Source organism: Ranitomeya variabilis, chromosome 1 (assembly GCF_051348905.1).
Source record: "Ranitomeya variabilis isolate aRanVar5 chromosome 1, aRanVar5.hap1, whole genome shotgun sequence".
Classification (NCBI taxonomy): domain Eukaryota; kingdom Metazoa; phylum Chordata; class Amphibia; order Anura; family Dendrobatidae; genus Ranitomeya; species Ranitomeya variabilis.
The window spans coordinates 511363700-511376888 of record NC_135232.1 but is presented as its reverse complement, the minus strand read 5'-3'; the positions used below and the strand labels follow the sequence as shown (position 1 = coordinate 511376888).

General features: G+C 46.2%; 1 protein-coding gene across 1 annotated transcript in view; it reads left to right on the top strand.

Annotated features, from left to right (window-relative positions):
* Positions 1-13189, top strand: part of JAK3 (Janus kinase 3) — a 712213-nt gene that overhangs the window by 105791 nt on the left and 593233 nt on the right. The window lies entirely within an intron of this gene.

Sequence of the window (13189 nt, the reverse complement as noted above, 5' to 3'; positions counted from 1 at the left end):
ACAGTACTCCCAAAGGCAGAGTTGCAGAGTACACACAGAGGCTTTTTGTCACTGTACACTTAGAGGCTTTTTGGCACAGTACTCCCAGAGGCTTTTTGTCACAGTACTCCAAGAGGCAGGGGTGCAGAGTACACATAGAGGGTTCTTGGTACAGTACTTCCAGAGGCTTTTTGGCACAGTACACATAGATGATTTTAGGTGCAGTACTCCCAGAGGTAGGGATGCAGAGTACACTCAGAGGCTTTTTGGCACAGTAGTCCCAGAGGCAGGGTTGCAGAGTACACACAGAAGCTTTTGGGCACAATATGCATTGGATTTTTGGCACAGTACTTCCAGAGGTAGGGTTTCAGAGTACACAAGGAGGTTTTTTGGCACAGCACACTGTGATGCAGCGGTATGACCATACACAGTGAAACGGCAGTGACACAAACAAGTTCAAACAAAAGTTCTTTTATTGTGTTACTTCACACAGTCAATAGAGAATACGGCTTCTTCATACAGTCCATTAATAATGCATGGCTATATGATGCAGTCAATACACAGGCCGAACTTCCCTCTGTCCAGTTTCCCAGGGTGACTGCACGCCGGTAACAAGTCTCTGTACTCACTCAGTGTACTGCACTCTTTATCCTCTGGAGTGCAGCTGGGTACACATAAGACAGCCCAAGATGCAGGGTGTCAGTCTCTCTGGTTCCATTAGCCTCTGTGTTGCTCCACACAGAGAGAGCTCTGCAGACAACTGCCCTGTCTGCTTCCAAGAACACACTGTCACCTCCCCCACTACTACAGGGCTTTTTAATCAGTCACTGCTTCATCATTCTAGTTACAGCCACACCTGTGTCTGTAGTACGGCCTCATGGCCTCACTACGCTTCCATGCACATTCTGCAGAGCAAATACAGCGTCCCCTAGCTGTAACAGGGGTCACTGCCTCACATATCCTCCCCCCCTGTTCATACCTGTGGGGTAGAACATTTGTTACCCCGTAAGGGCGAAAGACAGGGCATCGGTATGCCCCCCTGACATCCTTGCTCACTACATTAAGAAACCAAAGTAGGGACCGGAACCATCGATCAACGCACGCATCCCTCCCCTTTGCATTTCTCTTCCATATTTCATTACGGGACCACCCACCCCGATCTCTATTACAGAAGCCAAACCCTCTTTTCTGATTAACCGCAGATTTGGGCCAGTTTTGGGTGGTCTTTACTTTGTTTACTTCAGGTTCAGTAACCCCACGGGTCATCCTGTCACCTAAGTATCTGCTTTCGGGCCCCTGGTACCGTTTCCTCTGTACCCTTGCCCGTGCCTCAGTGACTATATCACGCTAAAACGCCACAGACCGCGCTGGCAACTCTGAGCATATATCTGTACTATGCCGCACCCGAACCGGAGCCTCCCGACACTGCTGTCTAGCGAGCACTCTATCTGATTTACCCTGACTCCCGGCCCCATCCTTGACCGGTGCCATAGAGTTCCTCGTGCGCACGTCCCCAGTCGCCTCTGCGATCATACACTCTCGGCTCTTCTCATACCTGCGTCTTTTATATCTGCATCTCCGAAAGGGACCCTGGATCTGAGCTGTCCCAACCTTACCAGGGAATAGCTCCCGCTCAGGGTTCAATGGGGTCCCCACAACCTCTACTGCCACAACCTCTAGAGGGAGCCTATCGGGATTACACTCTAATCCTAAATTGGCGACCCCTGTGGCATACCTCTTAGGATCTTCGGGTTCTACGCCCGAAACAACATCTTTAGCTTCTCCTGCCATTACCTCTAGGGGGAGCCTGTCGGGATTACACTCTGTCCCTAGGTTGGCGACCCCTATGGCAGGTATTTCAATATCTTTGGGTTCTGCACCCGGTATAACTTTTTCCATGAGAGGGTTTACCCTGGTCTCCCACAGGGACCAAAACAGGGGAAAATCTCTTCCCAACACAGTCCCATAGGGAAGGGTCTTCGCCACTCCCACCACATGTCTAATGTCTCCACATGGTGTAGAAAAATTGACCTCCACGGTCAGGTACTCCCGGATTTCCCCATGGATACCCATCACCTCCACTTTCTGTCCGTTGGTGTTGTCCCCAGCAACAAGGGAACGGTGGACCAGAGTCACTTTACTCCCCGTGTCCAGAAGAGCCTCTGTTCGGCACCCATTCACAAGTACCTGGCACAGCTGGGGTTCGCTGTCGGCGGTGCCTGTAGTGGTGGTACCAACAGGCTGAGCATACATAGAAATACGGCGACCATACTTGCAGTCCATAGGTTCAGACACCAATGGGCAGTTAGCAGCCACATGGCCGGGTGTCATGGATCCCAATGGCTGGGGATCGCACTGGACAAGCAAAATAACATAAATAACGGACGAGCTCTAGGGTGATGGAACCTGGGCTGACCGCTGCCCTACTCCTGACAAACACAACTAGAAATAGCCAGGGAGCGTGCCTACGTTGATTCTAGATGCCACGTGCCAGCCTAAGAGCTAACTAGCACTGCAGAGGAAATAAAGACCTAGCTTGCCTCCAGAGGAATGAACCCCAAAAGGTATAGTTGCCCCCCACATGTATTGACGGTGAAATGAGAGGAAGGCACGCACATAGAGATGAAAATAGATTTAGCAAAATGAGGCCCGCTATAACTAGAAAGCAGAATGATACAAAAGGGGTCTGAGTGGTCAGCAAAAAACCCTAATCAAAAACCATCCTGAGATTACAAGAACCCATGTGCCAACTCATGGCACATGGGGAGAACCTCAGCCCACTAGAGCTACCAGCTAGCATAGAGTCATAATTAGCAAGCTGGACAAAAAACCAAACAACTAAAAAACAGAACTTAGCTTATCCTGAGAGATCTGGGAGCAGGTAGTCAGGAACCAAACTGAGCACATCTGAGTACATTGATAGCCGGCAAGGGAATGACAGAAAAGCCAGGTTAAATAGGAAACACCCAGCCTCTGATGGACAGGTGGAAAGCAGAGACCGCAACCCACCAAAGTCACCCAGTACCAGCCGTAACCACCAGAGGGAGCCCAAAAACAGAATCCACAACAGTACCCCCCCCTTGAGGAGGGGTCACCGAACCCTCACGAGAACCCCCAGGGCGATCAGGATGAGCTCTATGGAAGGCGCGGACCAAATCAGTCACATGAACATCAGAGGCGACCACCCAGGAATTATCCTCCTGACCATAACCCTTCCACTTAACCAAATACTGGAGTTTACATCTGGAAACACGAGAATCCAAGATCTTCTCAACAACATACTCCAATTCTCCCTCCACCAGCACCGGAGCAGGAGGCTCAACCGAAGGAACAACGGGCACCTCATACCTCCGCAATAACGACCGATGGAACACAATATGGATAGCAAACGATGCTGGGAGATCCAAATGAAAAGATACAGGGTTAAGAATCTCCAAGATCTTATAAGGACCGATGAACCGAGGCTTGAACTTAGGAGAAGAGACCTTCATAGGGACAAAACGAGAAGACAACCACACCAAGTCCCCAACAAGAAGTCGGGGACCCACGCGGCGACGGCGATTAGCAAACTGCTGAGTCTTCTCCTGAGACAACTTCAAATTGTCCACCACCTGATTCCAAATCTGATGTAGCCTGTCCACCACCACGTCCACTCCAGGACAATCCGAAGGCTCCACCTGACCAGAGGAAAAACGAGGATGAAACCCCGAATTACAAAAGAAAGGAGAGACCAAAGTAGCAGAACTAGCCCGATTATTAAGGGCAAATTCGGCCAGTGGCAAAAAGGCAACCCAGTCATCTTGATCAGCAGAAACAAAACACCTTAAATAAGTTTCCAAGGTCTGATTAGTTCGCTCCGTCTGGCCATTCGTCTGAGGATGGAATGCAGACGAGAAAGACAAATCAATGCCCATCTTAGCACAAAACGTCCGCCAAAATCTAGACACAAACTGGGATCCCCTGTCAGAAACGATATTCTCCGGAATCCCATGCAAACGAACCACGTTCTGAAAAAATAAAAGGACCAACTCAGAAGAGGAAGGCAACTTAGGCAAGGGTACCAAATGAACCATCTTAGAAAAGCGGTCACACACAACCCAGATAACGGACATTTTCTGTGAGACAGGGAGATCTGAAATAAAATCCATGGAAATGTGCGTCCAAGGCCTCTTCGGGATAGGCAAGGATAACAACAACCCACTGGCCCGAGAACAGCAAGGCTTAGCCCGAGCACACACTTCACAAGACTGCACAAAGGTGCGCACATCCCTTGACAAGGAAGGCCACCAAAAAGACCTGGCCACCAAGTCTCTAGTACCAAATATTCCAGGATGACCAGCCAACACAGAAGAATGGACCTCGGAGATGACTCTACTGGTCCAATCATCCGGAACAAACAGTCTTTCTGGTGGACAACGATCAGGTTTATCCGCCTGAAACTCCTGCAATGCACGTCGCAAGTCTGGGGAGACGGCGGACAATATTACCCCATCCCTAAGGATACCAGTAGGCCCAGAGTCTCCAGGAGAGTCAGGCACAAAACTCCTGGAAAGAGCATCTGCCTTCACATTCTTTGAACCTGGCAGGTATGAAACCACAAAATTGAAACGAGAAAAAAACAATGACCAACGAGCCTGTCTAGGATTCAGACGCCTGGCAGACTCAAGGTAAATCAGATTTTTGTGATCAGTCAAGACCACCACACGATGTCTAGCACCCTCAAGCCAATGACGCCACTCCTCAAATGCCCACTTCATGGCCAAAAGCTCCCGATTACCCACATCATAATTGCGCTCGGCGGGCGAGAATTTTCTAGAAAAGAACGCACATGGCTTCATCACCGAGCCATTGGAACTTCTCTGTGACAAAACCGCCCCCGCTCCAATCTCGGAAGCATCAACCTCAACCTGAAAAGGAAGTGAAACATCTGGTTGACATAACACAGGAGCAGAAGAAAACCGGCGCTTAAGTTCCTGAAAGGCCTCCACAGCCGTAGGAGACCAATTAGCAACATCAGCACCCTTTTTAGTCAAATCAGTCAAAGGTTTAACAACACTGGAAAAATTAGTAATGAACCGACGATAAAAATTAGCAAAACCCAAGAACTTCTGAAGACTCTTAACAGATGTAGGTTGTGTCCAGTCACAAATCGCCTGAACCTTGACGGGATCCATCTCAATAGTAGAAGGAGAAAAAATGTACCCCAAAAAAGAAATTTTCTGGACTCCGAAGAGACATTTTGAGCCCTTCACAAACAGAGAATTGGCCCGCAGGACTTGAAACACCTTCCTGACCTGTAGAACATGAGACTCCCAGTCATCAGAAAACACCAAAATATCATCCAAATACACAATCATAAACTTATCCAGATATTCACGGAAAATATTGTGCATAAAGGACTGAAAGACTGAAGGAGCATTAGAAAGTCCAAAAGGCATTACCAAATACTCAAAATGGCCCTCAGGCGTATTAAATGCGGTTTTCCACTCATCACCCTGTTTTATCCGCACAAGATTATACGCACCGCGAAGATCTATCTTAGTGAACCACCTAGCCCCCTTAATGCGAGCAAACAAATCAGTCAATAATGGCAATGGATACTGATATTTGACTGTAATCTTATTCAGAAGGCGATAATCTATACAAGGCCTCAGGGAACCATCTTTTTTTGCCACGAAAAAAAAACCTGCTCCCAGAGGGGACGAAGATGGACGAATATGTCCCTTTTCCAAGGACTCCTTAATATAATTCCGCATAGCAGTATGCTCTGGCACTGACAGATTAAATAAACGACCCTTAGGGAACTTACTGCCAGGAATTAATTCTATAGCACAGTCACAATCCCTATGAGGAGGGAGCGAATTGAGCTTAGGCTCCTCAAAAACATCCCGATAGTCAGACAAAAACGCAGGGACCTCAGAAGGAGTAGATGAAGCAATTGAAATCAGAGGTGCATCATCATGAACCCCCTGACATCCCCAGCTTAACACAGACATTGTTTTCCAATCCAGGACAGGATTATGAGTTTGTAACCATGGCAGACCAAGCACTAGTACATCATGTAAATTATACAGTACAAGGAAGCGAATCACCTCCTGATGAACGGGAGTCATGCGCATGGTCACTTGTGTCCAGTACTGCGGTTTATTCATAGCCAATGGTGTAGAGTCAATTCCCTTCAAAGGAATAGGAACTTCCATAGGCTCCAGACTAAAACCGCAGCGTTTGGCAAATGACCAATCCATAAGACTCAGGGCAGCGCCCGAATCCACATAGGCATCGACGGAAATGGATGACAGTGAACAAATCAGAGTTACAGACAAAATGAACTTAGACTGCAGAGTACTAATGGCAAAAGATTTATCAACCTTTTTTGTGCGTTTAGAGCATGCTGATATAACATGAGCTGAATCACCACAATAAAAACACAATCCATTTTTCCGCCTATAATTTTGCCGTTCACTTCTGGACTGAATTCTATCACATTGCATAGTCTCAGGTGCCTGTTCAGAAGACACCGCCAACTGGTGCACAGGTTTGCGCTCCCGTAAACGCCGATCAATCTGAATGGCCATAGTCATAGACTCATTCAGACCTGTAGGCGCAGGGAACCCCACCATAATATCCTTAATGGCCTCAGAAAGACCATCTCTGAAGTTTGCAGCCAGGGCGCACTCATTCCACTGAGTAAGCACCGACCATTTCCGAAATTTTTGACAATATACTTCTGCTTCATCATGCCCCTGAGAGAGGGCTAATAAAGCCTTTTAAGCCTGAATCTCCAGGTTAGGTTCCTCATAGAGCAATCCCAGTGCCAGAAAAAACGCATCCACACTGAGCATTGCAGGATCCCCTGGTGCCAATGCAAATGCCCAATTCTGAGGGTCGCCCCGCAGGAAAGATATTACAATCTTAACCTGCTGAGCAGGGTCTCCAGAGGAGCGAGATTTCAAAGAAAGAAACAATTTGCAATTGTTCCTGAAATTCAGGAAGGTAGATCTATCTCCAGAAAAAAGCTCTGGAATAGGAATTCTAGGTTCAGACATGGGAGTGTGAACAACAAAATCCTGTATGTTTTGAACTTTTGCAGCAAGATTACTCAGGCTGGAAGCCAAACTCTGGACATCCATGTTAAACAGCTAAGGTCAGAGCCATTCAAGGGTTAAGAGGAGGTAAGAAGCAGCTAGACAGCAATTAAGGGCTAGGCAGCAAAACTCTGAGGGGAAAAAAAAAAAATTCCCTTAAACACTTCTTTTTCTCCTGCTTCAGCCCAAACAATTAACACTTTGTAGGCCGGCTATACTGTCCTAGATCCCAATGGCTGGGGATCGCACTGGACAAGCAAAATAACATAAATAACGGACGAGCTCTAGGGTGATGGAACCTGGGCTGACCGCTGCCCTACTCCTGACAAACACAACTAGAAATAGCCAGGGAGCGTGCCTACGTTGATTCTAGACGCCACGCGCCAGCCTAAGAGCTAACTAGCACTGCAGAGGAAATAAAGACCTAGCTTGCCTCCAGAGGAATGAACCCCAAAAGGTATAGTTGCCCCCCACATGTATTGACGGTGAAATGAGAGGAAGGCACGCACATAGAGATGAAAATAGATTTAGCAAAATGAGGCCCGCTATAACTAGAAAGCAGAATGATACAAAAGGGGTCTGAGCGGTCAGCAAAAAACCCTAATCAAAAACCATCCTGAGATTACAAGAACCCATGTGCCAACTCATGGCACATGGGGAGAACCTCAGCCCACTAGAGCTACCAGCTAGCATAGAGTCATAATTAGCAAGCTGGACAAAAAACCAAACAACTAAAAAACAGAACTTAGCTTATCCTGAGAGATCTGGGAGCAGGTAGTCAGGAACCAAACTGAGCACATCTGAGTACATTGATAGCCGGCAAAGGAATGACAGAAAAGCCAGGTTAAATAGGAAACACCCAGCCTCTGATGGACAGGTGGAAAGCAGAGACCGCAACCCACCAAAGTCACCCAGTACCAGCCGTAACCACCAGAGGGAGCCCAAAAACAGAATCCACAACAGCCGGGCCCTTGGCAGCGCCAACACCTGATCACTGCAGCATGACTGTGCCCAGGAGCCGTTTTAGTTTTCCCCGGCTCCTGGGCTGGGGAAACCTTACGTGACAGCCGAAATGGAGCAGTGCCCCGTATAAAGTCCTGAGTGGCTGTATATCGCTCTACCAGTCCCACCACTTCATCCAGAGTGCCTGGGTCCCCTTGTCCCACCCAACGCTGTATGGCTGCTGGCAGAGCCCTCACCAGGCGGTCAACCACCACCCTCTCTACCATCTGGAACGGGGTTAATGGAACGGGGTTAATGTCTCAGGCTGAAGCCATTTTTTAACTAGTTGCAGCAAGTCATGCGCCTGAGATCGGGCAGGGTGAGTCTCAGAAAAGGACCATTGGAACACCCGTTGGGCCCGCACATATGTATTAACCCCCAGTCTAGCAAGGATCTCACCTTTCAGCTTCCCATAGTCCAGGGCATCGTCCCGACTGAGGTCTATGAAGGCTTTCTGGGCATCTCCCGTCAGGAAATTGGACACCACCTCAGCCCACTGAGTCTCAGGCAAGCTCTCCCGCTCCGCAGTACGTTCAAAGATGGTGAGAAAAGCCTCCATGTCGTCCTCAGGCTCCATCTTCCTCAGCACTGACCGGACCTTGTACCGAGCCTCAAACTGGAATGCTGTCCCTGGTGAACCTGCCTCTCGCATAGCCGCGAACTGCTGCATCAACAATTCAGTAGTCTGCTGCTGTTGCTGCTTTTGTAGCTCCAACTGTTGTCGCTGTAATAGCAGCGCCTCTTGCTGCTGCTGCTGCTGAGAGCGGGCAAACTGCTTCAAAAGCTCCTCCATTTTATCAGCTGGCTTAAACTGTAGCTTTGCAGGCTTAATCACTGACATGCAGCAAGCTTTGGGTATGCCTCAGTTCACATGGCCCGCATTCTTTCCACCATATGTGATGCAGCGGTATGACCATACACAGTGAAACAGCAGTGACCCATACAAGTTCAAACAAAAGTTATTTTATTGCGTTACTTCACACAGTCAATAGAGAATACGGCTTCTTCATACAGTCCATGAAAAATGCATGGCTATATGACGCAGTCAATACACAGGCCGAACTTCCCTCTTTCCAGTTTCCCTGGGTGACCGCACGCCGGTAACAAGTCTCTGTACTCACTCAGCGTACTGCACTCTTTATCCTCTGGAGTGCAGCCAGGTACACATAAGACAGCCCAAGAACGCAGGGTGTCAGTCTCTCTGGTTCCATTAGCCTCTGTGTTGCTCCACACAGAGAGAGCTCTGCAGACAACTGCCCTGTCTGCTTCCAAGAACACACTGACACCTCCCCCACTACTACAGGGCTTTTTAATCAGTCACTGCTTCATCATTCTAGTTACAGCCACACCTGTGTCTGTAGTACGGCCTCATGGCCTCACTACGCTTCCATGCACATTCTGCAGAGCACATACAGCGCCCCCTAGCTGTAACAGGGGTCACTGCCTCACAACACACAGAGGCTTTTTGGCACAGAACTCCTAAAGTGTTTTTTAGCACAGTACTCCCAGAGTCTTTTTGACACTGTACACACAGTCTTTTTTGGCACATTAATCCCAGAGGCAAGGTTGCAGAGTGCACAAAGATGCTTTTTAGCACAGTACTCACAAAGGCAGAGTTGCAGAGTACACACAGAAGTTTTTTGGTACAGTACTCCCAGAGGAAAGGTTGCAGAGTACACACACAGAGGCTTTTTTTCATAGTACACACAGAGGCTTAATGTCACAGTACTCCCAGAGGCTTTTTGGCACAGTACACACAGAGGCTTTTTGGCACAGTACTCCAAGAGGCAGAGTTGTAGAGTACACACAGAGGCTGTTTTGCATAGTACCTCCAGAGGATTTTTGTCACAGTACAAACAGGCTTTTTGGTACTATATGCATAGGATTGTGGTACAGTACTCCCAGAGGCAGGGTTGTAAAGTACACACAGAGGATGCTTGGCACAGTACTCCTAGAGACTTTTTGTCACAGTACACAAAGCTGCTTTTTTGGCACAGTTTTCCCAGAGGCTTTTTGGCACAGTACTCCAAAGGTGGAGTTTTTTGGCATAGTACTCCCAGAGGCATGATTGCAGAGTGCACATAGAGTCTTAAAAGCACAATTATTTTTTTACACACAACCACATATTGTACAGATACAGCGATAAAGTAGCTTTTTTTTAGACACACAACTAGCAAAAAGACTGCTGCATAGTAGAATAATTTTTTAAGCAGACTATTCGTATAGACACAGCAGTAGAAATTTTTTTCTTGGGGGTGCCCAAAAATGGGAAAGAGACTGCTGCAGAGTAGAATTATTTTTTAAACACAGTATTTACAAAAAGATGGCTGCATAGTAGAATAATTTTTTAGACACACTACTCATATAGACACAGCGGTAGAATAAAATTATTTTTTGGGCCCACAAATGAGAAAGAGATGGCTGCAGAGTAAAACACCAAAAAAGGAAAAATTCAAGAAAACACACCAAAACAAGGCAAAGATGTTTACCTGTCTAAATGGGCCTCAATACATATGCACAAGCAGGGTGCAACGGACCCAAATAAAATAGCAAATGCACAGGTACAATACCTAATGAAACAGCCAGCCTTCAATAAGGGTTTGGCCGTGTGGTACACCAATGCACTAAGATACATACTCTGCATGTGGCGTGTTCACACAAGGAATGCAAGCATCTGGCTCCAGCCTATTAATGACACCCTATGGCGGGCTGCCCAGTGCTAAAATCCATCCTGTGTGAACAGAGGCCACAGTGTACAGAACCATTTGGGCCCAACTGCACCCTGCAAAAAATATGCGTGCAAAACAAAACAAATATGTTTTTCTCATCTGCAAGTCCCCCTCAAAGATGCAAAGCTTCTCCTACCCATTTCAATTATAAAAACAGACAGCTCAGTGATAGCACACAGATGGCATTCATGTGCTAATCGTAATTCACATGGATCCATAGATTTGCAAATTTGCATGAGTGATTTTGATTTGTGACTCAGATCAAAATCATACATGTGTCTGTGTTTTTTTATGGACATATGGTTTTCAGAAAAGCTACATACATGTGAATAGTACCATAGACTATAATTGATATGGTAGGGGTGTGCATCGCACTTGAACCGGTGACCACCACCAGACTACTATCAGGTAACCCTTGCTGCTATACACATTCCCTCTCCCTATACAATCCTTTGTAGATCATATTCTCTCTTATGGCATTATTATCTTGGGAGAGGTGTCAGAATGCATAATTACTGTATAATGAAATACTTCCACCTCTACATATATAAAATATATATGGCAAGATTAAAGGGTTTACTCTGTCTATGCACTTCAATAACCAGTTTTGCGACCTCATCTCTTCTGTGGTCCCCTCTTTGAACTTACCTCTATACCTCTGTGTATAAATTCTGTTTTCATTATATTTTTATATTGAATTATTGTTTACTTGTGCTTGCACTTTGATGCACACAGTGCCAATCATTGCCACCCACTATTAAATAAAGGTGTTTTACATCATAAACCTTTGTCCCATACCCATTTTTCTTGATCCATGTTTAGCGGGCTCTCTTGGTTTCTCTATAATTGGTGTTAGTTATAGCCATGAAAAATATTGATACAGCACAAAAGTGAAAAACAGACATCTGAGTGAGCCTCAAAGAGGTTGTATACTACCCTAACTCTGTTACTGAATTTACTATAAATGCCTTAAAATAGTGCCCCTATAGATTCCAATATACCTTTTCTGCTAATTTTCATTTTATGCTTTTCTTCATCACTTTCTGTCCCTTATCACAAGATCTGTTGTCACAGTCATCACTTTCCCTTTAGTTTCCTTTGCTCTCTTCTAACTACATTTATCAAATGTCCTTGTGGTTGGCTGTAAGCCAGCATACTCCTTATAACTGCACCTAAAATCATCCCACTCTTTCTCCAGCATCACACACAACTTCAGCATAACATCCTGTCCATACAAGTCACTGATACAGTGCATAGAAATAACACAAAGCACCAGAACACCAGGCTTGGATTATCCCCCCCACTTCTTGCCACTGACTAATCATATTCTATTGTAATATGATGGATAGATGGGGAGAGAGATATGTATGGACAGCAGGGTATATATGTATAGCTATAGACTACATATATTACACAGGGTTTAGAGTAGTGTGTGGAAAGACACACATACAAGGGGGAGCTCTGTCGGGAGAAATGTGCAAGTAGATGAACAAGCTGTGTTGGCAGCTGTATGCACAGAAACAGTGAGTACGGCTGGGTTCACATTTGCATTTGAGGGCTTTGTGGAGGGCTGCGTGCATCCTCCATTAAGCCCTGCCTTCGCACCTGCTGACTGCATGGGAACGCTACAAGTTCAAACAACGTATCCACATACATCCACATACGTGCGCATGTCCTGCGTACACAATGTTAAATATAGGTACGCAGGACGGATGCAGAAGTATGCGGAAGTAGGCGGGGCTTAACAGAGGACGTATGCAGCCCTCGACAAAGCCTCCAAACGCAAATGTGAACTTAGCCTTAGCACTGCTGAATAGATCTCCCCATTCCGCGAGATAGTCACATGACTCTGATGTCACGTCTGATTCCAGATTCAGGAAGTCAGGGATAATCTCATGTGACATCACAGGAAGTCAGGGGATCCTCAGCCAGTGATCATGTGACCAGGAGGGCATCTTACAGAAAGATTACAGAAAATAAAGTATTTACAGAAGAGCAGGGCCACCTTTTTAACAATTTAATAGCTTTCTAATGCACCTAAAGTAAAATGCCCCCACCAATATAACAGGGCTTGGGTGGATCCTGCAAAGATAAAAACATAAATTAGCACATATTTTCAAAAAAATGCACACGATTACAACCCGTGTCAAGGTTCCTCGTTATTTATGATTAAAAGCAATTCTTTGAGAAGGAAGCCAAAACCACAACAGATCACTAAGAAGACCATAGATATTACCTATTCATGGTCATTTGGAGTTGTTGTTATCTTGGTCTCAGTGGGCTGGAAAAAGCGTGGCAACAGAAAAACAAACCTGTTTTGTACACTGATACAATATATTAATATATTTCAAAATGATTTGATCTTGTAGCTTTTCATTTTACTCATAAAACATT